Consider the following 19,760-nt stretch of genomic DNA (forward strand, 5'->3'; position numbering starts at 1 on the left):
CTCCCTAATTCCCCTCCCACCGAAGTACTTTAAACACAGCACTGTAAAGTCTGTACAAACATCCTTTCTGGGGGAAAATGGTACAGAGAAGGTGAACAAGAAAGAGGACAGTATGTATCATCTGTTGAGTGTAAATTCAAAGAAGAAGAGGAGAAGGGGAGGAAGGAGCGGGGAGAGGGAGGAGGAGGAGAAATAATTCTGGCAAAGGGCACAAACATATTCCTGAAATAAATCAAAAACAAAACAAACCACAAAACCGAAAATCTATTAATGGGCCTTTAGGAAATACAGGGTAGGGAGAAAGGATATTGCTTTTTGGTTTATGTTTCTGTACTTAAAACTTTTTCTGATCAGATGGACCTAATTATTTGTTTTAAAATCAAGAAAAAAAAATGGCACGGCAAAGCTAATCTATGCCATGAAAAGTCCAGATCAGGTTTGTCCTTGGAGGTAGACAGTGCCCTAAAAGCAGAAAAGGAAATGTGGGGAGGCTGAAGATGTTTTCTCTTGAGCTGGGGAGCTGGTGCTAGTAACAAACATGTGTTCAGCCTGTGAAGATTCACCAAGCTGTCTATTTTTGTTTTGTATACTTTGCTGCATGTGTGTTCAGCTGGAATAAAAGTTTCAAGAATGATGTCAAGAGAAATCCTTGGGTAGTAAGATTATAGACCATTTGTTTTCTTTCTATTTCTCAGTATTTAAAAAATGAACTGATACATGTTATTAAAACCAACGAAAATCAACTCAGTTTTGAAATTTCGTTTCCCAAATATATGTTTGAAATACATCTGCTTACACACTGTTACGGTCAACAGGAGTTAGAAAGAACTCTACATCACCCATGCTCAGAGTTTCCTCCACACGAGGAGGAGCGGGGATCCCCTCTGTGGCCTTGCTGCTTCAACCTGGTCTCCAGTGTCTTGGCTGGCAGACATGGCAGGGCCCCCAGTCCACAGGTCCAGGTTGTCAATGACCAGTGCCAAAGCGCCTGTGTTCTTTCATGAGAGGCTGTGGAGCAGCCGGGAGGCCCAGCATCCACACTCTGAATCAGGCCAACTCCTCCCTCCCTCCCTGGCAAAGGCACCTCAGTCGCTCCGTCTGCAGGAATCCACCAGTTCAGATTACCTGTTTACTAGCGAACATTTGATGGGCTTGCAGATATTGAGGCAGATAAGTTTTCAAATGATTGCGCCTGCCATGTCCTTTATTTGGAAGAGCCACTGTATAAGCCTGCAGCTGGCGAACAAGTGTGCTGTATTTTCTATGAACTTCTGATAAGGATGGGGAATGCTGAAGACCCAGGTAGGGTTACAAGAGAGCTGTGTGCCTGACAAACGTCATACCCCCACCTGATGTTTTACGTTCGGGGTATTACCGATTGTGCTAACTGTACAGGTCAGAACTTTAATCTTGTTCCACTCAGATGGCAGATAAAAGTCTGAGCGAAACCAGTAAAGGGCTTTTTCTGTCACTCCCAAAGAAAGGAGTCTTAGAGGCTGAATGCTTTGCTTTTGTACTTTTCCACTAGGTTATCATTTTCTTGTAAAAAGCATACGATTTAATTTTCACATGTGTTCTTACGAATGGCAACAGGCATTCCAAAGTAGATTTATAGATTTACTTATCTTAAGACTTGGGATGGCCTATATGGGAAAAGTATCTATAAAAAAAGAGTTGATACAAATATATATATGTGTGTGTGTGTATATATTTGTATAGCTGATTCATTTTGTGATATACCTGAAACTAATAGTGTAAATCAACTACACTACAATTAAAACAGAAAAAACAAAAATAAACAAGCAAAAATCTTGGAGAAGGGTAAAAAAAATCTAGAAAAGAAAAATGATCTATTTCCTAATATTATTTCCTAATTTTCGCTACATGGAGAATGGACTTTGTTTGAATCATAAAAAGGAGTTAGTAGTAGTAGCTGTAACTGGTAATTTCAGCAGCCGTCATTTGTCAAATACCTACTACGTGCCATGCACTGAAGTCCAATGTTGACACACACTACGGCATTTCATTTCTATCACACACCACTCTTAACTACGGAACAGAGGAAATCCTGAGACATTTGAAAACCTGTACCACATCACACAGATGGGATGTAAGCTGTGGAGGTGGGGCCTGACCTCAGATCTTTGTTATTCTGAATGCCTTTCTTTCCTGCTTTCTTTCTTCTTATGTTACACTGATGTATTATTATTGCCTTTGTCGCTCTTGGAAGATTCAGAGCTAAACAATTTGGGGCCATCACCTGGCTTCTTAGGTTCATACTTGAGGGAAACATTGGAACTGACTCCTTCACAACCAACTCTAGCAGGCTGGCAGCTTAGGAGATGAGCTTGTTTCTTTGGAGGAGTCTTAGAAGGTTTCTGAGACTGGTTATGTCATTCCAGTTCTTCTGGGCAGAAAGAGAATGAAGAATAGGTTCTAATAAAGTTAAGTCTGGCTGTCTTCGTGGTGATGGTGATTTTATGGAATATAGCTCTCTTGAGTGAGACTGCAAGAGCTGGGTCAAGCCATGTCAGAGATGCCTGGGAAACCACATGGTAAGGGAATTCCTTTTTCAGGGGTTTGGGAGGTGGTGATGAAGGTGGGAACCTACTTTATTTGCTTTTTAAAGAGCTAATCTAAAAGCATACAACCCAGGGCCAACTATTTTCTCCAATGGATTCAATTTATACATACACAAGCACTGGATATCTACAGTGAACAGAAATGTATCTAATCTAGAAATAGTGTATTTCTAGGGTTGCGATCATTTATGATAGAGTTTGGCTATCTGAGACACCAACAAATGAAATGGAGAAATGGGAAAATAATGCTCACTCCACTTAACCAATTCTTAGGGAATGGGACATGGGGATATACATACTTTACAGTATTTTAGTCTTCGCTTGGTTTGGCATCCAACTCAGTGGCAGTACGAACTTCAAGTTCACGGGGTAATTTGGTTCCAGAAGTTGCCAAAAGAATCCTGCTGCCCACAGAAAGATGACAGTTTTGAACAGTGGATTCCCCAGTGCAAGAGGTCAGATGAGGCGGACTTTACCAAGTTTACATAACAAAGAGCAATTCTGTTAACTAAAATGATTAATTCCCATCAGTACACATCAAACAGAACTATTACAAAACATTATTGTCTGGGTTCACATCACATAGTAAGGTTTTTCACAAGTTCCATTTCCAATAACTCTTTTGACAAAGCCAGAACTTTTTTTTTTTTTTTTTGAGGGGGTGGTGGTGAGCGGACATTAATTTCCAGAGGAATCCATGAATGGGGCTGAGTAGGCTGTGCCTTAAGTGTGAGATATGTCACAGTGATGTTGTGGCAGGAAAAACACAACAGCCCTTCTGAGGAAAGGGGGCCTTCCAGGGATCGGGGATTGAGGAAAAATGTGCTGCAGTACAAAGCCTGGATTGTCCCTCTCCTCTGAGACAATGGGGTATTTAAAAGGCTCACAGCATCAGAATTCCAACTTACTCCTTTAAGGCATTCTGAAGTTTTATGTCTCACAGCTGACAGTGTAAGTGAGGAGAAAAGGCCTGTTTTATGAACTCTCTTGCAATGAAGGAGACAGCTGGATTTTGAAGATGCTATTCGTCTGCCAGCATGGTAACTCTTAAAAGGCCTAACAATGTAATGAGTCCATTTTCTGCTTCTTAGAAAGTAGTGACCTAGATGAGGAAAAAGCTCTAAATCTCCACACTGAAAGGTCTGGATGTGAGTACCAATCTTGCCAGTCATCTGAGTGGCTGTAAGCATGACCCCTAAACCTTCCTCATTTGTAAAGAATGAGCCCATTTCTCTGAGTTGCTGTGAAAAACAAAAGGAAAGATGTATTCAAAGACAACAGAAATTATCATTATCACTAAATACTTCTATACAGACAATGCTCGTCCTTAGAAGAAGATTTTGGGGAGGGCGCTTGCAACAGGTTAAGTTAGGACCTTTTTCCTTTGGTTAATCCCCTTCTTAGGCTATGGACTCTCTTAGCTTCCTAGTCATTTGGTTAAGTTATCAACTCCAAAGTGACTGTAATAATAGCAATAATAGTGAACCTTAGAGTAGGGAGACCCATCTTTTCAAAACAGGTCCTTAAATTATCCTCATTTCCAAAGCTAGAACATCACACACTGACATGCTTTCACTTTTCTTCCTCTTTAGCCAACTCAGTAGAAGAGAACTGTCAAGATCAATGCAACTTCTACAATAAAATGAACTGTATTGGCTGTGGCATAAGGACCTAAGACCTCAGTTGCAAAAATTAAATTCAAAAAGCTGGAAGAAAAATGCCATACTAACATTTAAAAGCTGGTTTTCTTTAAATGCCAGAGTGCACACGGCCAGCTATATGACAACAGCAAATAGCACATTACATTTGGGTGCACGATATGCATGTGTGGTATGAAGTCACATTTATAGAACTCTGTGGCAGCTAAGAAGCAGACATTACAGTGGAGCAGGTGCTAACCGGGGTTCTTCATAAACTGTTTTCCTTTCTCTTTCTTATTTGGCCAGTCATCTTCAAGAATCAAACGGAAATTCTACACCAGACCCTACACTTATTTTTGGCAGAAATGTGCCACCCTTATATGGACCATAAATGGGAAAGTTGAGTTTTTGATTTAGGATTTCTAGAATGAGTTGTGGCAGATGCCTGGGAGAGGTTCAGAACATTGTTCAATGCCCTTGTTCTTGCAGAAATGATCTTAAAGAGTCACCTTGGTCAGTATCAGAACAGAAATTATCTCAAAGGCCTGAAAAGTAGATATGCCCCTTTCTAAGAAGGTTTGCAGGCATTAAAGACGAGTCTCCTTAGAAGGTTTTGCCATCCACTCCAGTGTCAAGGCAAGTGGTATAAGAAAACATTTTGTTTGAGAAGCATCCAGAGCCCTGGGAGTAACTTGTGGCCTGAGAGGTTGGTCTGGGTTCTAATAGGTGCTAGGTGCCTATGTCTACCCTGACCCAGTGTGGGAGGGTGAGCTTCCAAACCAGGTAACAGCTGGGTATGTGAACAGTGGGAGCTTGGCCATGAAGGGTCAGCTTTGTGACATGCCCCTGTATTCCCAGACTAGAATCCACCCGATACCCTCTACTGGGGCTTGATTCACCAGGTCAATGCTCTACCTTGCGGTGATTTCTGGAGCTGTTATCAGAGAAAAAGTGGGGAGTTGAGTAGGGGGTTAGAATACATGATCTGGAGATGAACACTGGTGACCTCTAAACTGAAGAAGGGGTTGGTGACATTACACTTATGTTCCTGTTCCAGACAGCACACATGGCCTTCTCTAATTTTCAGTTTGTGAGACAACTGGCAAACTGGCTGCTTTCAAACTCTCTTGCTTTGGAATTCTTACCTGAATTCTCCCCACCTCACAAATGTCTTTCTCGGGTCACATCTCTTGTTTGGGTGAGTGGAGGTGAAATGATCCACAGCCTGACTGATTATGGTTGTGCTGTCTGTTCCAGGTGTCAGACCAGCTGAAAAGCTTACATGTGTTTGCATGAAACCAAACTATAACCTTCCCAAACCTAACTTCTTTGTTTCATTTAATGCAAGACAGTGGAGGATAGAGGAGCCTGGCATGCTGCAGTCCATGGGGTCACAAACGGTCGGACATGACTTAGTGACTGAACAGAAAACTACAACAATCTCACTTACCAATGTATTTTTCAATGGTTTTTGTGTGTAGTTTAAAAGACTGGGCTACAGTTCTGCAAGAGGTACATATCTTATGTTTATTTAACCACAGACAGCAGCTTCCTCTGAAATGAAATCAATTATCACGTACATCATTTATGGACCAATTTCTTCCAGTAGCCATTCTGTTTGACTTCAAGCTGTGTATTTAAGCAGTATTCGTAATGTTGTTCAAAAGCAGCACCAAGACCTCAGCAGATGAAAGATAAAGCACGTGTTCAGTCTATGACCTTGATTGCAACGTTTTGATGTGATAATTTGGATTTATCTTGACTCACATTTGTTTGACAACTGCCACAGATAATGTTCAAATCAGAAGAGAATCATTTACATGGGGGAAAACAACCCCTGCATTTGAGTCAACGTGTTGGGAACCCAGTCCAAGACTACATTTTTTGAGAAATCAAACAGTAACAAGTCCCATGTAACAAACATGTAATATCAGGACTACTATATACATATATTATATAACCATTTAATAAACAATGAATATATATAAAGCCAACACCGTCACTAAGCACCTACTAAGTGTAGGAGAAGTCTAAGAATCTTGGTAAACATTGCTTCTTATTCTATACACCACAATTTTAACAAGTTCCAATCTGTATTTGTTTTCCCCTCATTAAACAAAGTTCTTTCACAGTGCCATGCAATCACACCTAAGTATTTGCCTTTCCCCAGGTTTAAAGAAATGTTTCAGAGACAGACTATCAAGGAATGAGGACTATACAAATGTCTCCCTGTGATAACAGGACTCAGTAGCAACCCGGGTGGCTCCAAGTCTCAAGAAAGTTTCCACTGCCTCCCAGTTTTCTCCTGCCATGTGACTGTAGGAACTTGAAGTGGCTTCACAGACTGAGACCAAGGTGACTGTCCTGACCCTTCCAGCAAGAGTCCTTGGAGGACCTTTGTGCCAGTGTCACAGGGGCAGGGGCTTTCTGATCATTTCCTTTCCATTGCCCTTTAGACCAGTCCCTTTATATTACAGATGGGGACATGAGGACCAGAAAGAAGTGACTTGTTCAAGGCCACTGTTAATCTATCTCTTTGCCAATACTGGTACCCCAGTCTCATGTCTCCCATTTCTAACGCTCTCTTCTTTCCCTTAATCTAAATCATCTTAATCTTTCCGATTTCTGAATGAACTGTGTGTCTTCTATTACCTCTGAGCTTTTGCAGACAAGCTGTTCTATATGAAGGTACACCATCTCCCTATACATATCCGCAGGTCCACCATCTCCCTGTATAGTAGTGGACCCTTCACGTTTGACAAGTGACTGGTTGATTCCTAAGATCTTAGTGAAAACATCATTTCCTGTAGGATGCTCTTCCTGACCTTCTGAGACAGAGTTACATGTCACTGCTGTGTCTTCTCCTACCATCTATGTGTGTGTGCTAAGTCACTCTTGTCACGTCCGACGCTGTGCAATCCTCTGGGCTGTAGCCTGCCAGGCTCCTCTGTCCATGGGATTCTCCAGGCAAGAGTGGGATGCTGGAGTGGGTTGCCATTTCCTTCTCCAGGGGATCTTCCCAACCCAGGGATTGAACCTGAGTCTCTTATGTCTCCTGCATTGGCAGGAGAGTTCTTTACCACTAGCACCACCTGGAAAGCACTTCTCACCCTATACTGTTATCATCAGGATTTCCCACCAGCTGTAGGTTCAATGAGGACAGAGATGTATCATGCCATGGTTGTATCCCTGATGTCGAGTACATTTCTTGGGTCTCAGTAACTGTATTTAGAACAGATCAATGAACAAAAGAGCCAGTCTTCTCTGAAGAGTGAGGCTTGAGGGAAGAATGTTAGTGGTAAGTGGGGACCTGACTTGGGCAGGTAGAGAACTGATAGAAAAGGAGGTGCCTCTGTGAAGCCTAGATCCCAGCTGAGCATTTCTCTGTGATTATTCTCCTTTGAACCTTATAATATTTATTCTTTCAATTCTAATGATTCGGTATTTCTAGAGAGGCTTACAGCAAAGTCATGATTAACTGAGGAAGGTCATGCCTAAGAAGACCCCACCCACCATCGCTCTCAGGCGCTGCTGGAGAACTCTTACCAGAAGAGGCCCATCAAGGGCCTTCTCAGAGGCTGCCCTAGTATCAAGCAGGAGTTGGGCCTTTAACCTGTCAGTGTACTGGGTTAATGACCATCTTTCATTAAAAAAAAAAAAAATTATTTCAGATGGCTGCCAAATCTGATTCTTATTACAACTCACTACTGTGAAACAGTTCACAGGGGAAGGGAAAGAGAGGGATATTCTTGTGCTAACATAACCCAGGTGTCCATGGGGCTCCGAGAGCAGGCAGCTGAGAGTCTTAGAAAGGCACGGACTACCTAGGGGCTTCTTGGGGCTAACTGGCTGGCACTGCAGTTCCAAGCACTCAATGGGGCAGAATTCTGGTCTTGGGGTTAGAGGGGAGGTGTTTCCCACTGCTCCTGAAGCAGGTGCCTTGTTCTGGAGATCACAACATGGCTTTTAAATCTCTAGAGCAATAAGGCTCTGGACATTTTAGCATTGGCTATCCCATAATCCATGGGGGTCCTCCTCAAGGTCCAGATCCCACCTTCAAATTCCAGGGCTAAGGCAGAATCCACTGGAACATACTTAGTGCTATGGTTTGGGAAGAAACCCCTAAGCAACTTCCCGTATTTCCCTCCTAGCATGTTTTCTGGCCTGTCAAAGAACATATTTGAATGAAATCACTTGCAGAGTCCATTTTAATTCTAAATTTATTTTTATCAGAGTCCCTAGTTCCTCTCTCAGATTATTTTCTATAAAATGCTAGTTGCCCCCAAATAAATACAAACAGAGTAAATGAGCAAACAAAATCAAACATATAGCTACAGAGAACAGAGTAGTGGTTATAAGAACTGAAGAGGCAAGAAGAGAGTGAAGTGGGTACAGAAGACTAAGTGTAAGGTGATGGGTGGAAATTAAATTTTTCTAGTGAGCACACTGTAGTATACATAGTCACAGAAACAAAATGATGCACACATGAAACACATATCATCATAAATTGGTTCCCTCAGTTAAAAAATTAAGAATAAATAAAATTCTAGGTCAGGTGCATGTCCAACCCGTGTGGACATGCCTAACACTTCTCAGAGAGATAGGTCCTAAAAGTCCAAACTTCTTGTCTATAGAGGTCGTGTCATCATAGAGTCAACTTCCTATTTTGCAAAACAAATGGCTCACCCTCTGGCCCTCACCTGTGTACGCAGAGAACCTCTAGCCTCCCCCAAAGTCCTGCTCACAAGCATCTGAGGGAACACTTTCATCCCCAAGGTTTGAGGCTTCAAGTACTAGATTCCACTCTCCTGAGCAGAAAAGGTGGTGAACTCCCTGCCTCTGGGACTCATGGAGAGTCTGGCTTGCTTCTCAGGGAACCAGGTTCTCACTGTCTTCCGCCACAAACAGAGTTCTCTGCAGAGCCTACACTGGGTTCTCCATCTGTCCATGTACTGAAGATGTGCAAGAAGCTGGGGGAAGGAGAGAAGTTTCTCATTCGTGCTGCTCCGTTAGCATTATAGAGGCCCCAAGCGAGCATTTACAACCACTCATGTGACCTGAAATTTAGGGGACATACACTTTCAGAATTTACTCATAGCCTCTCTCTCTAAGATCTGGACATGCACTCAGAGGGTTCCTCCAGGTCATCACTGAAGAAAGTCAACATGCTCTATCCTATTCATCCCTTTGCAACCAGGGTTGTGATTCAGTTGGTTGTGTCACTTTCCTTTTTGAGAGGAGTCTTCTTGGAGGAAGTTGAAACACTCAGATTCAAAGAAAATGTAGGGACTTCTTCCTGAGTTTCTCTGACAACCTCCATCATATGTGAATCCCAGTGGACACAGGCATGACCAGGCTTAAGGAGGGCTTGCTTGCATATAGACTCTGGAATTCTTGGTGGCTCTGTGATCATTCCTCTACTCTGGGTTGTGTTTCTTCTCTGTTCTGTTTATTCTGATAAATCCCTTATTCTGTATGGTGGTTTTCCTTTAGTGACTGATGGACTGAGAACCCTTTTCATTCATTGGGACAGAGACCTTAGAGGGGTGCCCACACACAGTATCCTATGGGTGTTTGGAGAAGATCTTGACCTTTCCCCTGCTCAATTCTGCACCCCACCCAGAAAAAACAGGGGTTTGGAATCTGTTCCATGAGTTTCAGGAGGTTTACTGGTCCTAGAGTGACAGGGTGAGGAAGGGAACGGGTATGATTTTGGTGGGTCAATCTCAGAGATGCTATGTGTTGAAGAGCCTTTATGTGGGTCATCATTGAGTTTCTGCCTAATTCATTCTTCCAGCAAGTATTCATCAAGCGCCGACTACTTGTCCTTGTGAACTACATTATTATTCTGGGCACCAAGGACAGTGGTGAATAAGATGTGCTGACAAAAACTGGAAACCCAGTGGGGTGTTGGTACGGAAAGATTTTGCTATTGGACTGCAGAGCAGTTAGATTATTTAAGAAAAAAATATTATTTTACACTGAAATGTTGAAAGACTCTCAATGTGTTGTATTTCACAACTCAGCCACTCTAGAACCACAAATATGGGGCCTTGGAAGGTATTACCCTAGGCGACCACAGATTACAGGGAGCACATTAGACAGAAATCTATGATTTATGAGATGGGCAAGATAACATCGTTTAGGAAAGGAGACTGGGAAATCACCTTTGTTGGGGATCTTAAAGAGAGAAAAGCTGTCAGTCTGGAAGCACCGAGCTGACTTCTTGTTCTGCTATGCCGGGCTATGCTGGTGATGAGGGCATGGGCTCTGAGTTTGCTTTCTGGCAGTGGGAATGGGAGTGGTCCTAAGTTTCCTGCCACTGATGACCCACGGCCTGGATGGAGGTGCAGGGTAAACTCAACTAATCCAGCAGATACAGGAAATCAATGAAACCCCATAGACTGAACAGACACTTTCAAGGTGGCTTATTATAAGTCCAAGTGTGCCTGTTCTGAGGAACTGCTCCAGAAGTAATAGAAGTGATTTAAAGTAAGAGGAGGGGCATGGTTAGGAGACAAATAAGGTTGAAAAATGCCTTGCTGATCAAAGTCAACCAAGCTTCTTTCCCGCAGGACTACTCAGTCTTTTTAATGTGAAAATGTACTTTTTGAAGCACTGGGGTGGGGGCCAGGAGAGAAAGCCTGGAATTATTTGCAAATATATTTGGAAAAATGGAACCTGTCCCTAGAGGCGCATCACGTGGGGCCAGTGTTCTTGGAAGATGCTCTGGCAAGCACGGCTTAGGAAGACGTTGTCATCAGGCTTGAGCTATCATTTCAATCAAAATTAAGGGTGATACTTCTCTTTTTGCTTTTACTGAGATTTGCATTTTAATGTGAAGAAACATTTTCTTCAGCACTTTAATATTTTCAAAACTGCTATACTACCCATTAGAGAAAATATCTTAAGTAAAGCAAAACAAATTGAAAAATTAAATAAGATTAACTCTCTCTTAGTCTCTTGTTCATAAAAAATACATACTTTTTTCAGGATTCACTAGGGTCACAGAAAACCTTAACTATTTTTGTCTTTTGAAATATATTTACCATTTACATTGTAGAGAATTTAAGTTAAATATCTCTATATATTTATAGCTATTTATTCTTCTATTGACCAATTATACTTATACAGTCCATAAGTTAAAGTATATCATCCTAATAGTTACTATTCCAAATATCCACATCTTCACAAAGATTATATTTTATTAATATTTGTAATTCTTTTCTAGGGTTATATACTTTGACTTATGAACTATAAGTCATATGTTTACCATATTTAAACCATAATTATGATTATATTACTGAAGATCTGGTTTGGTAGCACTGTAGCAATTCAAAAATCATCTGGAAGGCTGGATTAAAATGTGATTTCCTGAGTTCCAGGCCCAGAAATCTGATTCAGAGGGTCTGGGGCAGGGCCTGGGAACCTGCATCTTTAACAAGCTCCCCAGGGAATTCAAATGCTTGGATGCTATCCTGAGAGAAATTAAAGGTTAAGAAACAGTATGGGCTATGGGAACATGTGATTGAGGCTACATGATATGCTCAACTACATGTAAATGTAAAGTGGTCAATATAATTTTGAAACAATATTAAAAATATGCTACATAAAACATGTTTCTAGGCAGCTTGGGTTTTGTGATGGGCATTATGGAATAAGTGGATGTGGTGGGATAAACAATTGGACCCTATTTTTTCTATTATTCTCCTTTGATAACAGATGATGTGTTTTGTGTCCCAAGTTTATTTGCTTGAGGAGAAAAAGACATGGGTCAATATTTGCAATTTCAGGAACATTTTACATTGGTTTCATGTGTTGAGTTTATGATATATAAGGTTACAAAGCATTTTCTTCCACAAACACAGTTAATAGGGCAGATTAGATTGGCCCTTCTGACAGATTAGATAGGTTTTTGTTTTAGCCTTTGATGAAATGCAGTAAGAGCACAACAGATGTAGTTGTTTAAAAGTCATCCTAATAAAAGGATCTGGGATTAGTCCCTCTGCTAGCAGCCATGAGAAAGTGAACAAGTTGCTGGGGCATTACCAGCTACCAATACGACTTACCCTTCTGTACCATGACAGGGAAAGAGGGGTCCCTTTTCTGTCGGAATAAGGATGGTCATTGCTACCTCATATGAAAAAATCACATCATCAACCAAAGCAGGAGAAACCTGTGTGAAGTCTGAGACTATTCAGCACCCATAGAAAATCCTAGGTCTCCTTAAATTAAAAAAAAAAAAATTGTGAAAGCAGCTTCATTTCACTCAGTCAGTTATACATCTTTGCTTATTCTCTCTTCCTAAACTGGGATTCTTAAAATTTTTGAGCGGTCGTGAGTTCCACTCTGTGTGTGTGTGTGTGTGTGTGTGTGTGTGTGTGTGTGTGTGTGTGAGTCACTTAGTCGTGTCCAACTCTTTGCGGCCCCATGGACTGTAGCCCTCCAGGCTCCTCTGTCCATGGAATTATCCAGGTAAGAATACTGGAGTGGTTGCCATTTCTCTTCCAGGGGATCATCCTGGCCCAGGGATTGAACTTGAGTCTCCTTCGTTTCTTACACTGCAGGCAGATTCTTTACCGCTGAGCCACCACGGAAGCCTCCTATGAGCTCCATTATATGATTGTATATGAACAAGTTTACATGTTTTCCTATTATTTGTCTATTTGGTTAGCGAGAGAAGAAGGACACATGTTTTCTGTGACTGACACTTTCCCTGCTGTTTTGTACACAATACAAACTCAATCCCTGCAACAGCCAGTTCTATGGATGAGAAAACTAAGGCACAGAGAGGTTAAGGAAGGTGCCCAGTGTCACACAGTTAGTAAATTGTGAAAGTGTCAGTCACTCAATCATGTCTGACTCTTTGCGACCCCATGGGCTATAGCCCGCCAGACTCCTCTGTTTGTGGAATTTTCCTGGCAAAACTACTGGGGTGGGTAGCTGTTCCCTTCCCCAGGTTATCTTCCCAGTCGAGGGACTGAACCCGGTCTCCCTCATTGCAGGCAGAATCTTTACCATCTGAGCCACCAAGGAAGCCCAGTAAACTAGGAAAGCTGATGCAGATTCAGGTTGCTGGGTTCCAGAGTCATTCCTTTTAAACTGCTATTCTGTACTCTCCCTTATAATAGTAACAATATGCTTAGGTTCAATATGCTTCAAAGAGACCGAACTGGATGGGTGAGAAGATAAGAATCAAGATCTAATAGGAGTGAATAAGGGTTCAGTTGACTAATTAGTAAGTACATGCCTTTAACTTTCAGCATGCCTACCCCCTCTATTTCTCCTTCAACATACAGCCTTGATAGACCGAATGGGAAATGATAGTGGATAAAAAGAATAACAGCCAAACAACAGTAGCAGAAAGAGTAAAGGCACTAGAAATACTAATGTGTGTTGTACACTTGCTATTCATGCACCTCCACATACACTTCACACAGAACATTTCATGTGTGATCTCCTTTAATCTTAACAAACTCATTTTCCAAGGAAGGAACTAAAGCTTAGGGGAGATGTAATGGGCTCAAAGTCAACCATTAAATGAGTAGTAGAGCCTGAATTCACCTGGGGGAAAGACGTTTATTCTTTAAGGTGCATAGGTCCTCCTCAAATTTCTTGTTGACAGGCTCTGAATTTGTATTTAGAACACCAGAGCTTGTTCTGCAGCTCACTGCTTGCTTCAGTGTGAGTCAGTCATGGTATTTGCTAAATATTTCTAGCTTACCACATTCTGAGCACGTGCGAAGACGTCACTGACTCTCCCTTCCTCCCCCTTTGCCTGCCTGCATGACTACTAGGTCTGGGTACCTGCTGAAAGGCTGTCCTGGTGTCGCTTTTGGGCAGGGGCACTCATGTGCCAGGCCCGGGCCCTCCCAAACTCTCTAAAGAGCTGATCTGTCAGCCTGAATCCACAACACAAAGAAGAACCCCCAGCTGCCTTGTAGATGGGCAAGTGGGGTAGGTGAGAGAGAAATGCTGACCTGTGTTGAGATCACTCTGGACTCCCACAAAGTTGCAAATATAGTACAGAGCATCCCTGAACTCTTCAGCCAGCTTCCCCCATGGAGGTATCACATCTAACTACAGGTCAGTATTACTCCAGGGAACTGCCACTGACATAATACTGTCAACTAAACTACAGATTTCACTCCATTTTCTCCAGTTTTCACAAAAACTTGTCAGTGTGTGGTAGAGGTGGTGGTGGGGCTCATATCTTGCCACTTTAAGATTCAGTGGTTGTGCTCGCTTTGGCAGCACATATACTAAAATTGGAACGATACAGAGAAGATTAGCATGGCCCCTGAGCAAGGATGACATGCAAATTCATGAAGCGTTCCATATTTTCCAAAAAATGGGCCAAAGAACTAAATAGACATTTCTCCAAAGAAGACATACAGATGGCTAACAAACACATGAAAAGATGCTCAACATCACTCATTATCAGAGAAATGCAAATCAAAACCACTATGAGGTACCATTTCACACCAGTCAGAATGGCTGCGATCCAAAAGTCTACAAATAATAAATGTTGGAGAGGGTGTGGAGAAAAGGGAACCCTCTTACACTGTTGGTGGGAATGCAAACTAGTACAGCCACTATGGAGAACAGTGTGGAGATTCCTTAAAAAACTGGAAATAGAACTGCCTTATGATCCAGCAATCCCACTGCTGGGCATACACACTGAGGAAACCAGAAGGGAAAGAGACACGTGTACCCCAATGTTCATCGCAGCACTGTTTATAATAGCCAGGACATGGAAGCAACCTAGATATCCATCAGCAGATGAATGGATAAGAAAGCTGTGGTACATATATACAATGGAGTATTACTCAGCCATTAAAAAGAATACATTTGAATCAGTTCTAATGAGGTGGATGAAACTGGAGCCTATTACACAGAGTGAAGTAAGTCAGAAGGAAAAGCACCAATACAGTATACTAACACATATATATGGAATTTAGAAAGATGGTAAGAATAACCCTGTGTACGAGACAGCAAAAGAGACAATGATGTATAGAACAGTCTTATGGACTCTGTGGGAGAGGGAGAGGGTGGGAAGATTTGGGAGAATGGCATTGAAACATGTAAAATATCATGTATGAAATGAGTTGCCAGTCCAGGTTCGATGCACGATACTGGATGCTTGGGGCTAGTGCACTGGGACGACCCAGAGGGAGGGTATGGGGAGGGAGGAGGGAGGAGGGTTCAGGATGGGGAACACATGTATACCTGTGGCGGATTCATGTTGATATTTGGCAAAACTAATACAATTATGTAATGTTTAAAAATAAAATAAAATTAAAAAAAAAAGATTCAGTGGTTGTTACCACAGTAGAGCTTATCCTATGATGATTCATTAATCTAATCTCCCCTTTACTTAGGTGCAACCTCAAAGTTCATCTGATTCCTGAAAATAATTCTTTGCTAGAAGCCATTGATGAAAATGTTTCCACTGGTCATCTGGAGTCAGAGGTGATTCTGGGTGGTGGGTCTGAGGTCGGAGGCATCTAAACTTTTTTTTTTTTTTGCTTTTAGGTATTTAGACAATACGTTGTTACTTGATTCAGGTTGGAGAAGTCAGGCCTCCTGAGAAGATAAAGCCCAGGACACTTGGCAGTGACAGGCCTGATAATAATGTGAGAAAAGAGGTGACAAAGGATCATAGAAGAGTTTAGCATATGTAGGGTGGGAAAAATAAAAATTTTATTACCAATGCTCCCCCATGAACTGAACAAACATGCTGGTTAATGACCTATTTCATGTTTCATTGATACAGCCTGACAAAATATTTTGAAAGCATGATAAGTGAGGAAAGACTTGTGCTTTCCCAGCATTACCATTTTTCTCTCCAATACTGTAATTTTTGTGGCAATTGTTCAAATAGCCAATCTACTTCGGAAATTACTTTTTTTCCCCTTTTGCCTTAGGGAACTTGTGTTTTATTATTTTGATCAACGATTCAGCCATAGTCTTAGGATCGAGAAACAACCACTTGACAAATATTGTTCTAGAAAATTTAAGTCTGAACAAGCAGAAAAAAAATCAGTTATGAGTCTGAAGACATATTTAAATTTGAATGGCTAAGCAGCTGCATTATTTGAATTCTTTAACCTTTTTTATACTCTTTTAATTGAAATTTTACTTTGAGATAACTAAAGATTCACATTTGGTTTCAACAAATAAAACAGAGAAACCAATCCCGTATACACTTTACCTGACCTTTCCTAGTGTTAACATTTTGCAAAACTACAGTTTAATGGTAGAACCAGGACATTCACAAAGACACAATTCAACAATCATATTTAGATTTCTCCAGTTTCACTTGGACTTGTGTCTGTATATGTGTGTGTTTAGTTCTATACAATTTTACTACCTGTGTAGGCTTGTGTTCCCACCACCACAGTCAAGACACTGAACATTTTATCACCATAGGGATTCCCTGAGTCATCCTTCAATAATGACACTCAACTTCCTCCTACCTCCTTCCCTTCCTCCTGTGGTTTCTAATCCCCCTAGGAATCGCTAATGCATTCTCAGTTTTTAAACTTCTGTTACCCAGAAATGTTATATAAAGGGACTCATCAATGTGATATCTTTTGGGGCTCTGGGATGCTGGCGGATGTCACCTGGACAAAGAGAAGAAAATGCATCACAGGAATAAAACACAAATTCAAATAAGGTATTAGGAAAGAAAAAAAAAAAGTGGTGGCAGGAAAACAACTGATAAAAGGCTGGTTTGGTTATCTGGAAACTGAGGAACCCATGGCCTTCGATTCATCATAGCCATTATTTGGGAAGGAAAATAGGTTCCAGTGAAACAGGAAAAGAAGCGAGTCCCTGTGATGCATTTAAACTGCTCTGGACTTTGGGGGTGTATGTTTGCAGAGAGTTTAGTTAACCAATTCAAGCTTGGATTTCAATTTTCTGTCTCCTAATTTAGGTTTCCAAGATTGTCAAAGAATATCTTATTAGATCAATGTCTAAAAAAATTAAATTTCAGATGTAATATAATCCATACTGTATATTCTATGAAAAGATAAATATATATATACTTATACAAGGCCTATCTAAATGATTTTAATTTTTTCAAGCTACACCAATAGTAGAGGTTACATAAAATATATGAAGGTTAATCTAACATAATTTATTTACAAGTGTCAGTCTGACTCCTAGTCACCAGCTATACCTTTCCATTTGTTCTCAATGTGAAGATTGCCCTCTAGTGTTCTGTTTTTTTAAGAATTAGTAGTCTAGGTCTACTAGTGGAGAAGGAAATGGCAACCCACTCCAGTGTGCTTGCTGCGTCTATGGGATCGCACAGAGTCGCACACGACTAAAGTGACTTAGCAGCAGCAGCAGCAGTCTAGGTCTGGTCCTGAGTGGGTACTTGGATACGAATTGCTTCAGCAATCAGTTCCACAAATAAGTGTTACACACCTACCTGGTGCTGTGCCCTGATAAGGAAGGTGGGCCTTATTCCAGACCTCCTTCAAACTGTGCCAGATATTTCAAATCATCTTGGTAATTTATGCATTATCAAACTGAAAGTCAATATTACGGAACTAAGTGTACAATAGGGGCTGTTATGTCATTAAGTCAAATTCAAGATGTAAAGGAATATCTGCACGAGTCTGCTTATATATTTAAAAGTTACTTTCTGAGATGTTCACTCTTACAAACCCTTCTATTCAGAGATCAGTTTCCAATAAAAAAAGACTTTCAAAGATATTATTTCTAAAAGATATTAAACGTTTTGTATCACAGATGGCAATATGTCATGATAATGAGGTTTTTAATGTTTTATTAGAGAAAATTTCAAACAGTCATAGAGGAACAAAGAATGGTGTACTAAATCTCCATGGGCCCGTGACCCCATTCTAGCCATCACTGCTGTTCTGCTAATCGAACTGCATCTCTACTTCCTTCACCACTTATGCCTCCTTCATTTCAAACACTACTTTAACCAGTTTAATAAATTATCATAGTTTGAATATCAAAATCCACCCTTCAGTGCTTAAAATCTTCTTTAAAATAGTATTCAAGGTACTGAACTCTACTGGCTTGAGGGCAGATAAATGAAGTATCACATTTGAGAGCAGTAAGAATAAGATACTGTAAAGGTGACATAAAAGTTAGCTTTTGTGAATGATTCAGTCAGTTCAGTTCAGTTGCGTCTGACTCTTTGTGACCCCATGGACTGCAGCAGCATGCCAGGCCTCCCTGTCCATCACCAACTCCCAGAGTTTACTAAAACTCATGCCCATTGAGTCAGTGATGCCATCCAACCATCTCATCCTCTGTTGTCCCCTTCACCTCCCGCCTTCAATCTTTGCCAGCATCAGGGTTGTTTCAAATGAGTCAGCTCTCAGCATCAGGTAGCCAAAGTATTGGGAGTTTCACCTTTAGCATTAGAACGCCCAATGAATTTCCAGGACTGATTTCCTTTAGGATGGACTTGTTGGATCTCCTGGCATTCCAAGGGACTCTCAAGAGTCTTCTCCAACACCACAGTTCAAAAGCATCAATTCTTTGGCACTAAGCTTTCTTTTTAGTCCAACTCTCACATGCATACATGGCTACTGGAAAAACCATAGCTTTGACTAGATGGACCTTTGTTGGTAAAGTAATGTCTCTGCTTTTTAATATGCTGTCTAGGTTGGTCATAACTTTTCTTTCAAGGAGCAAGCATCTTTTAATTTCATGGCTGCAGTCACCATCTGCAGTGATTTTGGAGCCCCCAAAATAAAGTATCACTGTTTCCATTGCTTCCCCATCTATTTGCCATGAAGTGATGGGACCAGACACGATGATCTTAGTTTTCTGAGTATTGAGTTTTAAGCCACCTTTTTCACTCTCCTCTTTCACTTTCATCAAGAGGCTCTTTAGATCTTTGCTTTCTGCCGTAAGGGTGGTGTCATCTGCATATCTGAGGTTATTGATATTTCTCCCAGCAATCTTGATTTAAGCTTGTGCTTCATCCAGTCCAGCATTTCTCATTATGTACTCTGCATATAACTTATTAAGCAGGGTGACAATATACAGCCTTGACGTACTCCCTCCCCAATTTGGAACCCAACTGTTGTTCCATTTCCAGTTCTAACTGTTGCTTCTTGACCTGCATACAGATTTCTCAGGAGGCAAGTCAGGTGATCTGGTATTCCCATCTCCTGAAGAATTTTCCACAGTTTGTTGTGATCCACACAGTCAAAGGCTTTGGCATAGTCAATAAAGCAGAAGTAGATGTTTTTCTGGAACTCTCTTGCTTTTTCGATGATCCAACAGATGTTGGCAATTTGGTTTCTGGTTCCTCTGACTTTTCTAAAACCAGCTTGAACATCTGGAAGTTCACGGTTTACGTACTGCTGAAGCCTGGCTTGGAGAATTTTGAGCATTACTTTGCTAGTGTGCAACTGTGCAATAGTTTGAACATTCTTTGGCATTGCCTTTCTTTGGGACCGGAATGAAAACGGACCTTTTCCAGTCCTGTGGACACTGCTGAGTTTCCCAAATTTGCTGGCATGTTGAGTGCAACACTTTC

At 41.2% G+C, this 19,760-nt stretch overlaps 1 non-coding gene across 1 annotated transcript; it reads left to right on the forward strand.

Annotated features, from left to right (window-relative positions):
* The first annotated feature begins 14,460 nt into the window (after nt 1-14,460).
* On the forward strand, nt 14,461-14,567 carry LOC113881070. The gene has a single exon (XR_003507925.1). It is a non-coding gene; the product is annotated as a U6 spliceosomal RNA (small nuclear RNA).
* The last annotated feature ends 5,193 nt before the right edge of the window (nt 14,568-19,760 follow it).

The sequence above is a fragment of the Bos indicus x Bos taurus genome, chromosome 22, assembly GCF_003369695.1.
Source record: "Bos indicus x Bos taurus breed Angus x Brahman F1 hybrid chromosome 22, Bos_hybrid_MaternalHap_v2.0, whole genome shotgun sequence".
Lineage (NCBI taxonomy): Eukaryota > Metazoa > Chordata > Mammalia > Artiodactyla > Bovidae > Bos > Bos indicus x Bos taurus.